The sequence below is a fragment of the Sapajus apella genome, unplaced genomic scaffold (assembly GCF_009761245.1).
Source record: "Sapajus apella isolate SASKATOON/1434 unplaced genomic scaffold, GSC_monkey_1.0 scaffold30, whole genome shotgun sequence".
In the NCBI taxonomy this organism is placed as follows: domain Eukaryota; kingdom Metazoa; phylum Chordata; class Mammalia; order Primates; family Cebidae; genus Sapajus; species Sapajus apella.
In genome coordinates, this window is record NW_022436970.1 from 1,414,308 (window position 1) to 1,436,807 (window position 22,500).

Here is a 22,500-nt window from a genome sequence, read left to right on the forward strand (position 1 = left end):
AAGGAAGGAAGGAAGGAAGGAAGGAAGGAAGGAAGGAAGGAAGGAAGGAAGGAAGGAGGGAAGGAGGGAAGGAGGGAGGGAGGGAGGGAGGGAGGGAGGAAGGGAGGGAGGAAGGAAGGAACACACACTTATGAGAATCCCCAGTATTTTTTCCTCAAAGGTTCAAATTTTGTTCAACTGTTAGATCACATAAAGTCTGAGTATAATTCTTTCATTGGCAGGCTTGTATCTTACTGTATTGTCCTGCTCCTCATTGCAACTGTCCTTCTTGAAGTTAGTAATGTCTTCCTTGTGTATATAAAAGTACATATTTGCAATGTACGAATAACAAAAATGGATCTTAAAAGGAGGTGATGAGCTCTTCAAACACTAAGTGAATGCATTCTGTAACTCGGTGTCTGGGCTGAGGGAGGGGGTCTGGCTATTAGGAGAGAGGAAAGTAGCCCCTCTCCAAGAGAGTCCTATGAAAATAAGCACAATTTTTCATTCCATTAGGCATTGTGCTGGCATCCTCCTTCCTCAATTTATAAATGTAACTCTCTGATTCAAGTGTGGTCTAATGGTTGTTTGTATGTATTACAAATAATAATATAATTTTATAAATATTTCTCCATTTGTGAATAACTAAAAACTAAAAAAAAAAAAAACAAAGAAGAAAACATTAATAATTTTTAGGACTTCCAAGGACAGTTAATTTGCGTATCCCTATATTCAGACTTTTGGCATAAGCAGTATCCTCTTTTTAAAAAATAATGTTTAAGACACTATATATTACATGTAAGAAGGCTTTTATCTTTTAACATCATTGATATCCACCTAAATTTGATCATTTTAAAAGTTATATTGAATATAATATTATTTTAGAAGACTGAATCAGGTTTTAATAGCAGTGAACACTTTTTTTATTAAAGGCGCTGTATATAAAAAAGATTGGCTCCTCTGTAAGCTGTTCTAAATTTCAATCTGAAAACCAAATTAATGTTGGGCACGAAGCATCCAGCCGGTATCTAACACTATCTCATGCCTCTGTAGTGTGTCACTACAAATATAAACCCACATTTCCAGCCGAGTCTTTGTCCTCTGTGAGGGGAGGCAGATTAGGAATGCTGGTTAATCTGAGTGAGAACTGAAAGATTTCTACCTATGCTACCTTTCAAGGCTGAGATATCTCTATTCCCTAAAACTCTTTTCCATTTTCCCATTTCAAAACCAGAATGGTGTTAGGGCTGAGAAGATTCAAAAAAGTCTTCTCAAATCAAATATCTCTCCAGCACAGCTGCTGTTAAGTGACCCACCATGTTCCAAGACAGGCTCACAACCCATATACTAGTTTTTTACTATGAGCTCCAATACTACATATTTCAGGAAAGCAGTGTTTTTAGAAAAAAAAAATCAGCAAATTAAACTTCTCAATACATCACTCTTCAAATCCAGCTATTAGTGGCATGAGCAGCAACCAAAAATGTTGTCTTAGGCTATCACACTGAATGATTTAAGGCTATATATGTGTGCATTAAATATCAGGCAAATAACCAAATAGCTACCATGAAAGCATGTAACTAGAGCAAATCAATTAGTCGCCAGTTACTCTGAATTCAAACGTATCTCTGAAAACACTTATCCCATTGTATGAAGATTCTGAAATGGCAAAATTTAATTGTCATCAAGATTCTTAAAAAAAAGGACACAATTATTTAATACATTGATTTCTACGTTATAAGGAGAAAGCTTGAGCAAAGAAAAAAAAATGGAGCCTTGTGAAGACACACATTCAGTAACCATTGTAAAGATATGGCCGGTTTTCTTTCTAAAGTCTATCATGCTGACATTTCCCTACAATTTAGATCAATAATTTAATTTTTTAGTTTGTACTACCTTTGGATAAAGAAGGTAGTAAAAAACTAAATATATATATATTTATATTTAGATATTTTGTATCAGCTCTAACATAAAAATAAACATGAAGAAGTATGTCAAGCAGTGTGATTAGGGCCAGTGTGATTAGGTTTCAATAACTGGCCATCACAACTAACTCATCTCACATTTAAAAGACTTTCTTGACCCGGTGCAGTGGCTCACTCCTGTAATCCTAGCACTTTGGGAGGCTGAGGTGGGGGGAATCATGTGAGGCTCGAAGTTCAAAACCAGCCCGGGCAACATGGTGAAACCTCATCTCTACTTAAACCACAAAAAATTAGCTGGGTGTCGTGGTGGATGCCTGTAATCCCAGCTACGTAGGAGGCTGAGGCAGAAGAACTGCTTGAACCTGGGAGGTGGAGGATGCAGTGAGCCCAGATTAAGTCACTGCATTCCAGCCTGGGTGACAGAGTGAGACTCAGTCTCAAAAAAAAAAAAAAAAAAAAAAAAAATTCTTGGAGGCATGTTTCTGCCTTTCTTTTTTCTTTTGGTTCTGGTTTGCTGGTTTTCAGTTTAAAAGAAGGAAGATGTTGATGGTAGCATTTATTTACTCATGAGATACCACGTTATTGTTTCAAACTGTATAAATTCCTAATTGTGAGCAATATTTTGAAATGCAATAGCCAAAGTGAAAAAAGTCAAAATCTCACGGGCTACCCATTTTAGAACAGAGTACGAGACAGATAAATTTGAAAGCATTATAGAAAGATGTCACTTTGGAACAACAAAAAAAAAGTGTCGCTGGATAACATTCAAAGTGTCTGTAATGTTCTTTTCTCCTCTTTTGCCTCTCTGTTCCCCAATAGTAGACCCTCCCTTGGCATATTCACAGATGCAATCCCTGCTGAGCCGAAGTAATGAGGAGCACCCCCTACCATCACAAATTCAGTAAGAGAGAAGTCACTGTGTATGGAAGATGAGTCTCCAACATCTCCTTCTGAAGGGAAACGCTCATAGACACACACATGCCTCACTTGCTTTTCTATCATCTTGTGGCCTGGGATATACTGGAAGATGAAACCTCAAGGAACTCCTTACCATCATCATCATCTTCCCGTCCCTATGCAGCAGATGCTCAAATTCCAAGAGGTACCTTAAATGAAACACACACACACACAAAGACACACACACACACACACACACACACACCCGCATCACAATACATTAATCTCTATCGCTGCTATTTTTCGGCATCATTTCGATGTTTAACAACCTGAACTAATAGTCATTTTAAAACATGTCCCAAGCTTCTGAAGGGAATCTGCCCCCATGCCATGCATTTGTTTTTTAACTGTGGTATACTTCTGACCATTTTGATGGACTGACCTGCTCTGGGATTGAACAGAAGAGTGGACAATTTTTTTTGTTTGTTTTAATTGAAGGTCCTTAATGTGGGCCACATGTTCCTGGCGGTCATTTGGAAGGCAGGGGCAGGGAATGCAAAGTGGTAGAGAGTTGGGGGGTGGAGGAGGGGGAAAGGGGGGAGGGGATGGATGATGAAAAGACCAGTTCCACAAGCGAAGCACATTAGCAACCCATAGTGGAAAGGGCCGGAAGGAAAACTCACCCACCTCACCCCTGCGTTCATTCTATCAACCTGCAATTGCTGCAATCAAAACCATATGTCGGTTCTTCCAGATCTTTCTCACAGGACAAACATGCGAAGGGCCTCAGGCCTGGCGTTGCCATCAAATGGTAATTGATACCATATGAGCCACAAAATAGAAAAGCACATGCACACAGCAGCCTCTCTCGCGGCACCCTCCTCCCTCCCACCTTCCAATCCCCTGCTTGGCCCCTTGAGAGGGATGAAATTGCAGGTCTTGCCGGGCTGCTAAGTGCACAGTGCACCATGAAAAACAAGTGTATGTGGCTCCAGTAACCACCTGTAAATCAGAGAGAAGGAGGGTCCACTAGCCAAGAGCTCGTCCCAGAGAACAGGCGAAGGCAAAAAGGTCACTCTGGGTTAATACAAGGTCATCGATCATGGGGGAAAATGAGGACAGGTGTGAAGCAGATCACAGGCCCAGAGCAGGGAATGACCCCCCTGGTCCCTCAGCACATCCGGCCTAGAGAAAGCTCGTTACTGCTAAGCCACATCTGTCTTCCTCCCCTCCCACCAGTGAGATAGTGGGAAAGTGGAAACCACTCCCCAATTACAAGGCAATTAGAAGAAAAGTGACCCCAATTCCGTATCTGCTGCTCTCCTTTTCTGAAGCTCTTTTTGCATCCCATTGTTATCACAGCAGAAAAAAAAAAAAAAAAGTCAAGAAAACCCGCTGAGCTGGGGGTTCTGCCAATTGCTGGTTGAATGTAATACAGTAGGTAAAATCCGTCTCTTATTTCCACCAACACTGACAGAACTGCAAGTAGCATACGGCTCTCGCCTCTGCATGTATATATTTTCTTATTAACTCGATCGGGCAGAAATTTGCAGAGATTTGTTTGGATTTAGAAGTCACAACAGAATGTCAGTTTCACAAACCAAGGCTCATTCTGTGGTGGAACGTACAGCTCTGGACCCAACCGTTCACCGCACACAGCTATTTGTTCCAATTCCTCCAGCAGCCGCTTCTGAACAAACAACTAACTTATTCTAAACACACCCAATGGCTGTAATTTTTCTTCCTTCTCCCTATCCCATTATATGTGATATTTTAGTCTTATAGATCTTAGGAAGTTTAAATATTTTCCAGATGGGCCTAGTGAGCACGGAACCATGTAAACACTCTAAATTATAAAAGGACCAACGAAATACTTAAAACAGAAGAGGATGGTGATGACATTCTTCTTTTGCAAACAGTAATCTAGCAAGCTAACACCAAAAATTGTAAAAAAAAAAAAAAAAAAGTGGGGGGTGGTGAGGGACAGATATCAATTCCTTTTTTCCTCCCTAAAACTCTTGAAGACGAGCTGATTCATCCTCATTTAGTTTGTATCTATTTATATCTTTTCTAAGTAAACCGTTTCTGAGAAAAAAAAAAAAAGATGATTTAAGCTCAATTTACAATTCAATACATCACAATGGTAAGAAACAAAACCGTGGTTGTAATGGAATGATACATTCCACTGTCCTGCAGAGGGAAAATTAATAAGGCTTATTAACTCCGTCCATTTGCCCTGATCCTCAGCAGTCCTCTATTCCTAAAAGTCTGGCCACAAAAGACCTAAATGAGGTGGCACTTGCCAAGGACCCTCGGACTCGAGGCAATCCAGGAACGTTCCTAATGACAGTCACCAATACAAGAGAAAAACGTGAACAAATGAAGGTAGTAAAGTAACCCGGGCAGAGCAAATTGAAACGAAAGTTCTGGTGAATGCCAGGGAAGACAGAAGTAGTGCAGAGCAAATGGGTAACATACAAGTCAAAGCGGCACAGTGCAGATCAAGAGGTGTCAAGTCAGGCAGGCTCGGGAGAGACCACTTTGGGGAGACTCTGACCTTACCTCTGCTTTCCCTTCGTGGTCCAGGCAACATAGCCCTGTATCTGAGCATCTGCACTGTTTAAATTTCATCCTGTGGTGTTGTTTGCTGATTGGTCAGACATGGCTGACAGCATCAGAACTTCAATCTGACACACAAGGAGCAAGCAGGACCACAGCCCAGAATTCATAACAGGCGGGAGAGAGGGAACTTCATGCTGGATATATGAAACTCAGACCCGCAGATGTCTGCTGCGAGGCCTGTGGCTGGCCTAAGGGTGGGAGGGCCTAGGATGAGACTGGGAGGAGGGCATGAAGACGGGGAGGTGGGACAAGCCCAGCCACCCAAATGACCAGGCATGATGCGTCCCCTGGTTAGAGCTGCATCTGGACCCCGTTTAGAAGCTTCCTTCTCGCCACTCCCAGTTCCTGTGACCTCCTGGGAACAGAGGCGGCCTCCTTCCCTGGATGCCTTTTTTACAGAATAAAAGTGGTGATGTTTTCAGTTTGGGGCAATGCATTTATTTCTCAAAATATCTGACATCTTTCTGAGTAGAGAGAAGCTACTAAAGAGAGCCTGTTGTCAAAAGCATCCCATCCAGATTTCTGTTATGGCGAGGAATGGCCTCCAATTTAATGGAATTCTTTAACTCTTTGATAGCAGTAAAGCAAAAAAGTAAAGGAAGAGACAAAAAGGTTGAGGGTGTTTAAGAAATGGCAAGTTAACTTGCCATAGAAGTAATGAAAACAGACAGAAAAGAAAGAAAATAGCCTGGAAGTGGAAAAGGAAAGAACCAATACTACTGAGTTACAGGCTAGGTCTTTATTTTGATTCAAGTGCCCATTCCGTTCCAGGCCATAAGGAGTCACCTGAGACTCACTGAAAGCAACAGTGCCTGGCTGCAGATCACCCTCTTCTCTTCCCACTTCCAACTGGACTCCTAGTACACACACACACAGACACAGACACACACACACACACACACACACACACACACACACACACACACATTTAGCTGACCCAGCTACTGGCAACGGGTGCAACTGAGTTTACCTGCTATAAAATGCAGGATAGCTTTCCCTCCTGAAAGTTTATATGTAGGATTATCACCTCCAATTAAGGATCAGTGTTAGTCTATTTGAACTCTTGCCTTCGTGGCCCCACTACATAGAATCATAACTGCACAACTCTGGGGGAAAAAGTAGTAGAATATAAAAATCCAAGCAGAGACTTCCCCAGGGCTCAGCAAAGACCATTACTTGCAAATTTTCTCTTTCCCAATGTCTCCTTTTCCAGCATTCTTTGTTAGAATCTTGGGGAAGGTAATATGGATTCTGCAATAATTACAGAAGAGGAAAATATATAAGGTGAAGTAAAAACAGAGCAATAAAAAAAAGAGACGGATAAAAGTGGCAGGATTTGAGGATAAAATAATGGCTCGAGAGACCAGGTTATTAAAACAAACAAGTGAAATGGACAGAATAAAGGAGCAAGACCCTTTGGCTGAGGGGAAGGAAAAGGTTAACACAACATGAAAACCAAGATTTAATAAAAATCCATCCTTGAAAACACCATTACTGATTTCAAATCAATTTGAAATAGTGAAATGGCAGAGCAGGACAAAATAAATCCATCTGGTTTAAAATAAAAGAAAAACTTTACCACAACTTTCTCACCTCTCCACCTCCAAAAAAGAAAGAAACAATCTCATTTTCCTTTTTATTGTGTAAACATTTGTTATATGGCCTAATTTTCTAAATAAAGCTGGAAAGGCACACCACTGAAATCTAAAGAGGCTGGAGAAGGATATTAGCATAAGGAAATATTTACGAAAATTAAAGCAACAAAGCAGCAGGAGAAACAAATGTAAGTAAAGCTGGGAGGTCAGTGTGAATGGTGGCAGTCGTGAGTAGGAAAAGTAGCCCAGAAGGAAAGAGGTGCCTGGAGTGGTCTGCATTTCATTCAGGGAAGAAGATGGTGTGAAAGAAACATACTAGGCAAGCATATAGAAACAACTGAACATCAGAAAACATAAATAAGAATACAGGAATTTGGTGTGAGGGTAAGAAGAATAAACCTAATGGAATGGAGATCAAATAGAAACTGAAAAACAGAATGCAGTTTGTCAGCAGCATTTTAAAAGTGCCTTAGAATGTACAGAATTATAAATACAATTTTGCTAAAGGTATGCTAAACAACAGCACACCTTTACAACCATTATAGGCTGAGGAGATTACAGGAAAACAATATCATGCATTTCTTGCCTCTGCTTCCTAACTTTAAAAAAGAAATTCCCCTGACTTCCAAGACCCATTTACAATTGCATGAACAACAATGAACATATCACACAAGGACACAATTTCTTGTCAGGAATGAACCTAAGTAATGCAAATGATAGTTTTTGGGGGGTACACTTCATTATCCAAGATATTCAAAGTATTAAAGAAATATTCATGCAAGTGCCTCACCCAAGACCAAAGGAAATCTTTGGTCCTTATTCAAGAGGCTCAACCTACCCATGAGCTAGATGTGGGAAGGATCAGTCAAGAAAATGTGATTTAAGAAGAGAGCCTTTGTAGTGTTAGTTCTGAAAGCCTGAAAAGCCTTTCAAGCTCCTGGCCTGGTTTTTAACTCAGAAGAGGATCAACTTTGTTTCAATGATAAACCAATAATTGCATATTTGGTGGAAAAGTCTACAGCTCTGTCAAGCAGCAAAGGAAGCAGGGTGACAGCAGTTTCAGGTGCCGGGACACAATAAAAACAATGAGGAAAGAAAATGTTTGCTTTTTCTGTCAACTGAGATGTCAGTACCCATTAATAAATCTATCTGCTAAATCTACTCTTATTCATGTGGGACATCACCAATTTAAAGTAAAATAAATTATCTTTAATTAAATGGAATTGTCGTCTTCCTCCCGCTATCATCCCCAATTATTACATCCTAATCAGCCCTTTAGGGAGAAGGCAAGAGAGAATGCTGAAAGGCACATTGACTATAAACAATTTCTCTTTCTGTCAACTGGTAAAATTTTTAATTTTAATTATTGATTATAACTATAATTTTTGGATCCAAGTAATGAAAACCAACAAAATTCTGTCATTTACAGGGGGAACACTGTACATGTTTACTTCCAAATTTTCTTTAGCTCTTTCTGTGAAAATTTTCAAAATCAGAAGAAACCACTATGAACTAAGCGAATTATCTATTTATACCTAATCTATTACTTTTATTTCCAGTACAAAAGTACCAGTTTTAATTCAGAATGCATAGCACTAACTGAATGCCAGCTATGATGTATGTTGTTGGTTGTTAAGCTTTCAAAACTAGGATTACGGAATGGTATGAATTTATGTTTAAACAAGAAGGGCATATACACTTAAACATTAAGACATGTAACTGGATAAATGGCACAGGGTGATCTTATTGCAGATGCTTATGACTTCCTCTGCCCCAGTTTTCAGCTCCCCTAATTCCCTTTTTTTGTAACTTCACCCAAATTCTAACAAAAGCAATGTGTAATTTTAATCAAGTGATTTGTATGAAATATATGTCAGTATCAGTTTCCATACTGGTGGGATAATACCCTCCAAAATAAATGATGAAATCAACAAGTAAATGAAGTAGTGTGTCACTCCCACTCCAAACACACAGAGTGAAACATCTTCCCAAGAGTAACAAACAATGAATTTAGGAGCAACTGGGCACATCTCCATTGACGGTGCCCTTCTGACTACTCCCAACAAGTAGGTTGGATTTTGTTTGTTTCACTTTTTGTTGTAACTGTAGACTTTGCAAGGGAGGGTGGGGAGTTTTCTTTTCACCTTCCATGTAACAATAAAATCAACCACTGATTGGGAAATGAATTATTAATTAATTATTTGTTCTAGACAGAGGATAAATGTATCTACAATAAACAGGTAACAGTGTTGACTGTTTTCTGACTGCTTAGTGTTAATTTTAAAAATGTAATTTTTTCAGGGTGTAGTACTGTTTTCATTTAGCATGCCTTTGAATTGCCGCCTACAGAAGTAAAAAAAGAAACCACAGCTATACAAGCCTGCTGACTTTTTTATAAAAGAACCAGTTTTAAACTTGTTTATACTACTGATTCCAAATGAATTCAAGATGGTGGCTAGTTAAAGAAAGCGAGCCCATGCCAGGGAGTTTGATCAAAGAACTTCAATTCAGCAATGTTCAGTTTTAATTGACCACTAATTAAGCTACATTAGTCCAAGAAAGGTCTGTATCACTTTGAGTAATAGAGAAAAGAATTAATTTAACCCTGTGTCAGTCAGCTTTAGTAAATTCATCTGAAAGCAACTTCTCAAACGACAGGCATGAAAGAGGTGTCTAGTGTTAAATGCCAAATGTGGTCTACAGAATTCAGAGAAGACCAGGAACTCCGTTTTCAAGGGTATTTGTTAACTTTGCTAGTGATGTCACCTTGCAGGTATAATTATCTTCATTACAGATACAAAGATGTCAGCTTTACTCCCTGGGTTGCAAAGGGTTGCTTTAAAATTGGATTCAAAACATGGCATCATACCAGCCACAGTTTTAACTTTCCTGTATTCTAGACAAAAATAGAGTGGATTTGCAAAATCATGAGAATTTTCAAAGGCTTGGAACTCTCCTTCTGGGAAAAGTGAGTTGAAGACTTGGAGGGGTGGGGGGAGGTAAAACAACTGCAATAACACCACCAAAAAAGCTCATTATAATTAGGAACCACAAGCTATGACAACCATGACAGCAGCATTAAAAGTCCATGTGTTAAAATAGTTCATTTCTGAAAATCAGTTGCAAAATTTTTATTTTCCCACACATTGTACATCAAAATTTTTTTTACCCACAATTCTGATTTAAAAAGCTTTTAGGAAGAGGAAAAAACATTATAAAGCAGCAACAAACTCCATTTCAGGATTTAAGATTAAAATGTTAAGATATGAGAAAACACTGCTTTACAACTTGGGTGTTTAAGACTGGTAAAGTCCTTCACAATAACTCAGAGGTAAATGACCTATGGTCTTATGGCAAATGTCAAGTAGAAAAAATATGTTTAAATTTTAAAAGTAAACCCGAATGTCAATGGTACGATGGCTTCTATTTTATATCAATTAACTCTGCCCTCCAAGCCTGCATGAAGAGCATTGGCTGTTACATCACTGAAAGCCACAGGGTCAAATACTCTTGAAGAGGTGTACTCTGTGGCCTCAACACACATTCTATTTCATCTTAATAGTTTTCGGCCACAAACAACTGCATTGTCTACAATAGTATTTAATAAATAACATTTTTAAATCATTCTGCCAGTACTCATTAAAATGCACTTGTTTGTGAAATGCAATAGTTAGCTATATGAAACCAAAATATTAATGCAAATTGGCATTTCTAAGTTTAAAGCGGCATTTGCATAGCAGGAACTAAACGTGGCACAAGCTGAAAGAGGGCACAGCACACAAATGCCTCTCAACACCATAATTATTACCAACAAAATGATGGCTTACATATACCATTAGAAGCTCAAGGCAGTCTGTGCCACCACGGCTTCCTGGGTTGCCAACGCCTAGACTGTAGCAATGAGAGGATGGTGGGGAAAGCTCTGGAATTGTTTCACCTGTTAAAGTAGCACAGGTACCAGGCACCAACAATCTCATTTCCAGTGCTGATTAACAGCCTAGGGCTAGCCCATTCACCTACTGCCCTCTATGGTTATCAATGAAAAGTAATTAATACAATTTTGAGTGCATGTGTGATGTGGCCTTCAGCACTACCAACATTAACTGGGCACGTTTGTCCAACTCAGTAATGTGGGGAATGGAAAGATATTATGTATGTAGGTATGTACCTACTTAAGCAAATTACAAATAATGTCCCACAAAACTATTTTAGACAGGAGTAACCTTGAGAAACGTTAACATTAAAAAACATTCTATATTTATTGGTTCACTCCACAAATATTAACTAAGCAGCTCTACATACATTATCATATTGTTGTGTTCATCTTTGAGGGGAGGATAAAGAGAGCCTGTTGGGAAGATGTGACACAATTTTATAACAACACAAAGTCAGGTTAGGGACTCAATGACTGCTAAGGACAAGATGGACAGATGTTTTCATTTACTATGAAGAAATATTTGGATCACGTGAGTAAATACGTATTTTTTAAAAAATTTTAGATTCAATGGGTACACGTGCTTACTGTTACATGGTATATTGCATGCTGGTGGGGACTGGATTTCTAGTGTACCCATTACCCAAATAGTGAATACTGAATCCAATTTAACTTTTGATAAAATACCACTTTTTACTGTAACAGTCAGAGCAGAGGCTTGAGCTCTGTAAAATTTGGCAGAGGCCAGCTCTCTGGAGAGCATTCTACCCAAAGGTCTTGTCTACCTGTATGTATGGACATATGCCCGTATGGTGGATGTGACCATTCATTTGGCTGCATCAACATTTCTTGGTTGTCTACTGTATGCCAAAAGGTCTACAAAGATGCATTAAGACATGGTCCCTGCTGGAGCGTCTCACTGGCTGACTAAGAGGAAGGAGATTTAAGGTCCCCACTGTGCACAGACAGGCAAAGGGCTGTATCCTTTGAAAAGTTTGCGTAACTTGAGCTGTAAATTTAAATTCAGTTGAGATAAGCATTCAGTAAAATGCTACGAGGTAGCATTAAAATGTCAATTCTTCCCTCAGATATTTGAAAATAAAGCTAATAAAAATATAAAACTATCCTATTGGAATTTATAGCAACACTGACTCTCTAGTTATATCATGACCCACATGATCTTCAGCAAGTTATTTAAACCCTCGATGCTTCCATTTCCAGGCCAGCACCTCCCCATGGCACTTCTGCAATGAGGCAAATATATATCTGTGCTAATACAGTAGCCACTGATCACATATGACAATTGAGTTAGCTAGTGCAACTAAGGAAATAATGTTTTAAAAATTTACTTAATTCTCATTGACTGACATTATTTATTTATTTATTTATTTATTATTTTAGAGACAGAGTCTTGCTCTGCTGCCCAGGCAGAACCACAGGGGCATGATCATGGCTTGCTGCAGCCTCAGCCTCCTGGGCTCAGTGATCCTCCTGCCTCAGTCTCCTGAGTTGCTGGGAATACAGGCATGTGCCACCATGCCTGTTTTTTTTTTTTTTTTGTTTGTTTTTTTTTAAACTTTTTGTAGAGACAGGATCTCCCAATGTTGTTCAAGCTGATGTTGCACTCCTTGGCTCAGGTCATCCTCTTGCTTCAGCTTCCCAAAGTGCTGGGATTACAGGCATAAGCCACTGTGCCTGGCCTACATTTAAATGTTAATAGCCACATGGGGCCAGTGGCTACCTCAATGGACAGGCCAGGCTTTGCCTGTGCAATGGGATGGTAACTTCTGTATTACCTATCTTACTGGGGTACAGTGGTGATTAAATTAGAACTGGGTTGAGAAAATGTCTGAAAGCACCAAGGCTTGCAGCTATATTTTACTGGATATTAATTATTGCTATAATATTTTCTGTAAGCTTTAACTGTAAGTCGCTTTCCTAATAATTAAAGGAAAGTCACAGTAAGATTGGTTTTATACTCCATGGAAGTCTGAGTTAAATACCACACAGGCAAGCTTCCTGAAGCATATTCTAGAAACACTGTGTAAGCAAGTTATTGTTCTAAAATTATTCAGAGGGACATATGGAATATAAGAGAAATATTGAGAGTGCAACACAGATAATGAGTGACTGATCAAAAAAAGGTCAGTACTCCCTCAAAGAGTTTCGCTTACAGTACATTCACGATTTTAAAAAATTACCGTCTCCCAGAAACAGAAATACTCAAATAAAAAATTATCATAAAAAACAGTCATCTTTATCACTTGTCTGGCACACACAAAAAATGTTAAAATTTTCTTTTCAGCTGCTCACTTTGAGTACAGACAATGCCGTACAGTAAAAGCACAGTAAAAGGTGGAAGACAGCTCAAATTCCAGTTTAAAGCAAACTTATAAGATGGTTACAGGTGTGATGTACAAAGTTAACCTAAACACATCAGTGTGACTTTACCGGACTGTGCTGTACCAAGCTGGACAGGGAAACAGCAAGAGTGAAGTGCAGGGTCTCAGAATGCCTATGGGAAGGAACTGAAATTCCATTAGCTAATGGGTTAATAAGCGAAAGCATATCCGTACACCAAAGATACACTGCAAATCAGAGTTGCCATTCCTGTGCCCAGCTGCCATCTCTACTCTCATCAAACGTTGGATAATCTTATATAGCATGGGGAGAAAATTGAGTGGCACAAGTTACTGTGAGGCTTGGCATCTAGCTCCAAACTTTGGCACCTAAGGAGCGAGGTCTAAAAGTTGGCAGGTGTAAGATTCAGCCACCAGATCCTGCCACCTTCTTCCACAGGGTGCTAGGGAAGGCAACTGAGGTTTCAAAATCACTTCCAAATCATGGCCGAGAATTATCCACAATGAGGGGAAGCACAGCGGTGGCAGGAAGAGAGATCCCCAGTTGTGAGGAGGTAAAGGAGCTGCATTATTGGGAAAGCTGAAAAGAAAGTCTTCAATGTTGGCTTTAATTTTTAATCTTTCCTTGATGACAGGCAATATAATGTTATGATATTAATGATGAAGCAAACAATGTCCATCATGCCAAAAAACTTCAAACATAATTATTAATTAGTTTCTTTATGCTAATTTCTCCTTTTCACTTTATGTCCTGTAGAGAAAAGATGGTAATATGCTTCTTCATTTAGGATGATTCAAGATAAACCAACAGTTACACTGATAAGAGTTCTAAATATTTTAAAAGGTAAGACATAAATATATGTTCAGGATATGCAGACGTGTACATTATTGACTCAACATATTCTAACAGCTGCTTTGAAGCCATTCCAGTTGGTTCACAAATAATGTACAATATTTAATACACTATAAAATCTCACATGTTCATGGTAAAAGGTAGAAATACCTGGGCAATGCTATAGTGTGCTATGCCAAAAAAAAAAAAAGAAGAAGAAAAACTGTTTTGGAAAGAAAACAAAAAAAATGCTATCCTCTATAAATGCCTCATAATGCCAAAATTTAATTATGCAACTTATTATGACATTATTTCATTCTTAGTGTCCAGATATACTACTTTGCAAGCAAGACTTCCCAACCTCAGCAATACTGAGCGTCTGTCTTATACACAGTTAAGATGCTTAGCAGCATCCCTGGCCTCCAGGCCTAAAGGCCAGTAGCAAGCCCTGCTTGACCCCTACGGTTGTGACAATCAAAATTGTTTCCAGATATTGCTGTATGTCCCCTGGGGAATACCCCTGTTCTAAAGATGTATGTGTGTAATCTTAGTCTGTCAGCAACAAATATCCGCTTTTTCTTAAATCTTCATATAAACAATGTCCATCTCTGAGAGTATCTTCTTTTAACTAAACAAGGAAATAGCTACTGACACCCACGATCACTTAGTATGTCATCGTCTGACTTTGTGATCTTATGGCGCTCAACGGTCTTAGTCTCTAACTTTGAAATAGGTAATCTATGTTCATCTGGAACTTTTAGAACCAACTCTATAGCCATCTTGATTATGTGCTTTAAAATATTTTATCATTTTCAACTAATAGTTCTGAACTACATGTAGTAATCAAAATAATACACTGTATAAAGTTTCTGATGAATAAACAAGTTTGAGTAATAAATAATTGGCATTATCTATTACTGTCTGGTTATGAAATCTATCCATCTATCTACCCACCCAACCATACTTCTCCAATCCAGCCATACATTCATCATCATAAAACCTGTCATGCTTTCAATTCTGATTGAGTTACACAGGTAAGAGGCCTAGGACCAGCCAAAGAGTTTAATCTACATAGCTCCCTATTGGCAATGCATCTGTGAAGACACTGTTATCTATAAATAATTCCACATCAGGCCTGCTATATGTTTTATACACTACATCATCTAACTCAAAACAGAAAAATATCTTAATGTATAAATATATTTATGTTTTCTTAAATTGGTTTTGTTGTTAGATAGGTCATCTATTGACAGATGCAAGATTCTAAAATTGATTATCCCAAGAAGGTAAACATCTAAACAGACCAACTGAACCCAGGAATCACCATCTAACTTTAGAACAGGTTAAATGGATCTTCAATGTGAAGATTAAAAATGTATTAAATATTCCAAAAACAAATACTAACCTAAAACTAGTTGGCCATGATCTATTTCTCCTTTTTCATCTGTTTTTCCTTTTTCATTGTCTAAAAATAATGGAGGAAAAGGACTATAAAACCAAAACTTCCTTCATAAGGAACATTCAGCATGGTTTTGCATTTTTCAGTATCATATCTGGAAGGTAAAGCAGCTTCTATAGTCTAGAGGTTAGGATATCATGATTCACGTAAGTCATCTTTCTTGAGGTTAATTAAGGAAACTGAATCCTAGATGATTTTATCAGCAAAAGTGGCACTGTAAAGTTGGGCCAAGAGGATCTGCTATTACAGGAATCCTTTAAAACGTAAACGCGTTTAACAATCATGCATCTATTTCTAGCAGCTTCAGCTCATTCCCTGGAAGCATACTAGAGGTTTGCTGCACTTTGCAACCTCTGGGAAGTAGGATTACCAGATTCACATCAACACATCTAATTTTACAGTTACCTTATTTAAGTTTTTAATACGGCACAGGTCTTTTTCTCAGGTGTTAATAGAAAAATCAATTTTAAGTCACAACAGCTGTGATCATTTTAAATATCACAGCTGTCATGAGTTGAAAATAACCAATTTGAGCATACAAGTTTCTGGTGCAAATGTAACAAAATGGAAATGTGATGGAATTTCATCTTTTACTCCCTCTGAAGCTGAATGTCTAATACAATAGTAGAGTAATAACTTATTTGCTTTAAAATAAAATCAGGCTCCCATTTCTTTCTTTACTGACCTAGCAAACAGATGGCTCAAAAGAACAGAGAACATCATTTTTAACTGTGGAACATGTTTAATTAAGAAAATAGTATTAACTCAGGAAAGACTGAGTTAAATAGCTGATATCAAAATTGAGAGTTACTTTATGTAAACATTTTGCTGTGAAGCCAGGGGAGAGATTAAGTGGGATCCATGCTACATATTAAGTGTTATTAAAATCTAGGAATTTAAATTATCAGTTTATTTATCCGACAAAGTCTAAACTGATAGGAGAATAGTGTTAACTGGTATCTTGCAGAAAATAATGGCATCGTATCCATTTCTTTGCAAACTCAAACTAGCCACTGGATGGCTTGAAATGAAGTTCCCCCTTCTCCCCTCTTCAAACCAAATCCAATGTCATTATGTTTCAAAGACTATAATGACATTCCTAAAGAGCTCAGAATTTAAAAAGAAAATGAAAGGACAGAGAGGGCATTATTTATTCCACTGGCTGCAGAAAGTTTAGATTTCTGTGTGTGAAATGAATTATGGATAATGAACACCCAAGAAATTCTAGAATTATATTAACAAACGATTATTGCCACCTATGCTCCAGTGGAGACCTGGGCTCAAGTGTTTGAGAAATGATATTGTATGATTAAGACAAAGAAGAACTCAACCAGAAGAAAAGTAAAATCTTATACCAAAGCCTTGGTCATGTTACACAACTTTTTCAAAATGTTTTCAAGGTCTCCTAACATCCTGGCTGATATATAAATAGAAAATAAAAATTTAAAATATTTTCATCCCAGATCTTCAATCCTATCTAAATGAGTTTGATGTTTCCCTCCCCATCCCTTACAAATTCAGAGTAGAGATTAAAAGTTGGTGATATTTGCAACTAATCAACCTGTATGAAAAAAGTTGATACTGATCCCCACTCCATTTGGCTTAGGGGAGTTTAGTGCAGCAGGTAGAAGGAGGCCCTAACATCCCCTATTATTTACATATTAATTTCAAAGCTACACAAAAAACACTGTAGTCTTTTAATCACATCAACACACAAAAAGGCACTACAAAGTGAAACTATACTTGTTACACATTTATCCCAACCCCCACATCACACAAAGGAAGCCTAAGAAAACAGCATCCATCCAGCTCCTTTAATGCTGAGCCTCCACTGCTGTAATAACAGGTGCAGAAATAATAATGTGCTGGCCAATCAACTTTTTCCTCTGATTTGTCAGTTTAGCTTAATAATGCCATTAGGAATGTAAACATTTCTGCAATTTATATTTAAAAGTCAATAAAATAATGGGGTGCAGAATTTATCCTTTTTAATTTTTTAAGTAATACATTTGATTATTTTAATCACATCAGTACTTAACTGGATAGGGTTTAAATATGCATGTAACATCAATTTAATTTGTTTTATTCGTTAGAAAAGCTATTGAGTCATATCGTATTTTCCTTAAAAAGAAAAAAAAGACCACACATTCTAGGAGAAAGAGAGTACAGAGCACTTGTATCTTGATTCCCCTCTTGGAAATGGGATTCTGGTGCCTTCCAAATGTCTTTCAGTAGGAGCATTTTAAAATGGTAACCAAAGAGGTGAAGATCCAATGCACACTCACTAGATGGCTGACAATAAAAACAAGGAGTGTTTCCATACTGTGGATAAACTTTATTGGGCTACAGTAATGGGACTGTGGTTGGTAAATGCATCAACTATTTTTTAAATGGTGTAAGTTTTTCCCAACATAGCAATTCCCACTTAAACAGGATGATTATTGGTGCAGTCATTCAGTACTCTATAATTCTCACCCTTAGGTTTGTGGAGGTGAAGAAGCCAAGTCAAATGTTAGCCTCCACTATTAACATCCCTATTCATTTTCAGGTCAGCTACAATGGAAGCAGCTGGAATTCAACTCTCTCCCACCAATTACCTCAATGTGCCCTCTCCCGAGATGAGTGTAATTTGGTCTCCAGGAAAGCACAGAGCTAGGTCCCTGGGGGATGCCAGCCAAAGCCTGCATTTTTTCGGTGGAGCCTGGAATTACACCATCATCTACACTGCCCCCACCTCTGATTTCTCAGGTGTTCAAACCCACTCTTCAACCCCCTTTTTTAAGGTGAGGAGTTTCAAGTAGTATATTCTCCTAAATAGAATTTTAGAAGCGTAGTGTCATCTTGTTTGATTAAATACCCCAATGTATATGTACAGATTTATTTAAGAAATTAGGAAGAAGAATGGGAAGAAAACTAGGTAAATAGGAGCAACACAGAATTTAGAGACAGAAATATCAGAAATGTGAACTCAAGTTCGAATCAGAATGTGGTATTGTGCCATAAATACATCTGCAAATAAAAGGTTCTAGTTTGGAACCAAGTTATGGATCTTCAGCCTTGCAAAAGGGAAAGTCTTCCAAAGTTTACGTGGAGTTAATGTATAATTCTCAAACCACTTTCAAGCTCAAAACCAGAAATTTCCACCTTAAGAAGTGTTCTTCAGAAGAAAAAAATTGTTTTGCTTAATAAAATGCCATGATACCTATATACCTAAAATGATATAATGTGCCAAATAGTTTATTATAGAATTTGAAATGTTAAAAAGCCTACAACTCTGGACATTTTCTGAAAATTCAAAGTATAACTTTCAGTAGATCGCTTCACACTAAAGGAGAACAGTTTTATATAAGTATGTTTTCTACTTTTGTCACTATTGATCTATTTTTCCTGGTATACAAACAACTGCATTTTTTTAGTACTATGATGGATTCCTAAATAGATTATGAATATTTTATGAATATACAGATATCCCTTTTTTTGAGTAATCAATAATGTTTATCGTATATAACTTTAGCCTGTGTCAGAGTTATGTTTGAAGTATCAAGGGCTAAAAAGTAAAGCGCAGTTAAATATGTAAAAACTTGAAAAGACTTAAATCTAAAATTGTCTTTAAATTATATTGACTGTGAAAAATTAGTTTTTTTGTAACTCTGATAATATTGCCGGGGGGGGGAAGCCCAGTAATCTTTTATGTGTCTCTATACTGAAATTCTCACAGGTACAAGGCATCCATTTAGGTCAGTTGTGCAGAGCAAATAGATGTCTCCACTGCATTTTCTTCTTAAGGCAAAAGTAAATCTGAATTCAAACAACTTTAACAATTGCCAGAACCACATCTAAAATCTCTAAATTTTCTGAATGAGAAAACAAGAGTCCTTTAATAGATCCCTGATGGCAGCATGTAGACCATGCATCTGACTTACAATAGTGATTCTAAAGAACTTATACTGCAGCATTTTTTTTTCTTAGTGGCAGAGCAGTAATAGAAGTTTCAAGTAGGCTTGGAAACACACACATACAAAACTCATAATAATGAAATCTGACAGTGTCTACAGTCAAATTGTGATCAAGCTATTAAAAGATAAGTTATAAAGGAAGACATCACTTATTCTCAAGCCTCCATCGTGGTACTGCAATTTAGTAGAAACAAAACAACAACAACAAAAAAGCCGAATAGGGGATGTAATGCAAACCACATTTATAGTGGAACAGGAAACAAATGAATCTTCGGCACAATTTCCTGTAGATCAGTTGGAAAGGTATTTAAAAGACTGCATCAGCTATTAGATCTTTTTTCCTGACCACTTTGCTCCCAACCCTCTTTTCCCTATGCCAATGTCCTTCCTCTTCATTCTGCCTGAAACAATGCCATCACCTAGTGCTAGAAGGATGCTTATCCATTACCAACACTATATTTAAAACGCTCAGACCTAGCAGAAATTAGGAACTTAAAAACATTCACCAAAGATGTAACTGATCAATATTATTTCCCTGAGAAATTAGCCTCACAGAAATGTTCAAACTGGTATCTGTGAATCTCAGGTAGGGATTTTGAAAATTTAATCAGAGGTAGGAGAGCAAGATGTAGCCACAATATCAAGATTAAGTGTATGGTGAATTTTTTATCAGCTTAAATGTAAAGAACAAAATCCACATAATTTTGTTTTAAAGCAATGAAGCATGAAAGAAAAAAAAATTTCAGTGTTATTTTTAAATGGGTAAAGTGCCAACTACATTTTAAAAAATAAGCTCACAAAAAAATAAGTTTTTCCTATGTGCTTTCTCTTTGATATGTTTTATGTTCCTGAACCACTGGGGATTTAAAAATTTGATTACTTTGTGGCCTAAGCAAATTTTTGCTGTGTAATAGCAAGTAAACAGTATTAAAAAAAAAATAAAGCATTTACACTGGCTGCTTTCATTTATAATCATGGTTCTGAAAATAGTAAGTATATGAAATATATTTTTAAAATGCCAAATGTAATTTGCATAGTTGACACACTATTGGAAACTTTAAAACCCAGTGGCTACCTATGTCCTATGGATGGCTGCTCCAACCAACTGTGAGGTCTGGAGGGGAAAAAAGAGTCATATGTAAAATATACTGAAAAATGTTATTAGTGGTGTTATTTAAATATTGATATTTTATGTTAGCACTTCCTGTGACAAATGAGAAAAAGCTAAACTCTTCATACCCCAAATTTTAGCTTTAAAAAATTTAGGTTGCTGACTAATATTGTTACTTATTTACAGGAAAACTTTCTTCTAAGAAAGCATTTCCCAATTGAGAGACTGTGATATTCAAACATTCCTAATTTTTCACCTTAAGCAGGAATCACGACATTATTTTATTCTTTGGCCCTGATATCAGAAATAATTAACATCCAGTTTCATCTCTGAACTTTATGGACTTGAAAAGCTGCATAATATGACCAACAGTCAGAATATAAACATGAAAAGCTCATTACCATTCACTTTCTGAGATTTGATGATTTGACAAATAACTATTTCAAAACAACTACTTTGAAACATGGTTTGAAGCTTGTTAGTATAAAGCAAAAAGAGCAATTACAATAATTATAGGTTTCTCTATACGGTTTAACACATGCACATGCTGGCGAGAGCTGATGATGTGATCTTAAATTACCATTAGGAGGAAATTTCGCCACTTTTGTTTTCAATTTTATTTGCCATAATTTTATCTTTGTGGATATGCTACATTATTAGATGTGTGAAATTTGACCAAATAATCACTTATTAAAATTCTTATTCAATGAACATGTAAGAACTTAGAAAAATCAAAATTTAGAGCCAGAACTACATTTACTGTAGAGCAGGTAATGCCTGATACTTCTTATAGCCTGAATGAGGACAGATACATCGGTACACTTTAATGTAAGCTTGTATTTCCAACATAAAATAAGCTACTGATTTTTCCGCCAAAAAAAAAAAAAATCTGTTTTGTAGTTCAGAAGTGGTGCTTTAATTTTTTTTTTTTAAGCTAAGATTGGGATTCATTTGCTTGTAAACCTCTAATGCATAGAGGGAAAAAAAAATTACAAAAATTATTTGGTCAAGTTCATTAAACTCTCACCTGAGGAGAAGCTGATTTTTAAAAATATATTCTGGTTTATATCCAAAACGTATTCTTTGATAGCTCTTGCGTTATAATTTTTTGTTAAGTATTTGTTTCAGAGTCTACACTTCTACACAGGTTGTTCACAGAAACGAGGAAACAAATTTGTTGTGGGATATAGACATGGAAACGCTTCCTAACTTAGGGTAGTAAAAAATTCACATTTTCTTTGGTTTGTCCTGAAATATCATTGATTATATTTCTGGTAGAAAGTTAAGAGGACAACTGATTTTACAAACCATATAGTTGCCTGTTCATAAAAGAAGAAACCATAATTGTTGTAATGCTTAATTATATTCTTCCCACAATCTAAAATCACTGTGTTTTGGTATGATTTTCCATTTTTCTTCTTTTGTTTATTCACAAGGAAAACCTGCTTCCTCTGGCCTCTCTCAGTTCAGAGAGTTCAAACTGAATTTAAACAAGTAATTGACTTGTCACTGGGAAAAAAGGAGGAATTTCAGTGCTGTGTTGTCTTCAGATGAAAACTTGTGCAACAAATAGCTGACCATACTTAACTCCAACAATTCAGGTTCAAACACACATTGGTTAGACATGCACATACACACAAAAACGCATAGATATTCAACCTCCAAACGATAAGCGAAACTTAAGAAATGTAAAGTCTCTTTGATAGGCATTTTGAACAATTAACGCATGGTATATACAATCTCCACAACATGTCTGGCACCAAATCAAAAGCCGCTCAATGCAGAATTAGAGCCAGCAGAATACACACTGTAGAATAAACAAAAATCTGC

General features: G+C 37.2%; 1 protein-coding gene and 1 long non-coding RNA gene across 51 annotated transcripts in view; both read right to left on the reverse strand.

The window, feature by feature from the left end:
- LOC116561846 overlaps positions 1-2,098 on the reverse strand; it is a 14,881-nt gene extending 12,783 nt beyond the window's left edge. The window contains exon 1 of the long non-coding RNA XR_004273630.1: positions 2,063-2,098. This is a non-coding gene — a long non-coding RNA (uncharacterized LOC116561846). The remainder of the gene's footprint in view (positions 1-2,062) is intronic.
- TCF4 (transcription factor 4) overlaps positions 1-22,500 on the reverse strand; it is a 370,299-nt gene that overhangs the window by 72,498 nt on the left and 275,301 nt on the right. The gene's annotated exons all lie outside the window — the stretch shown is intronic.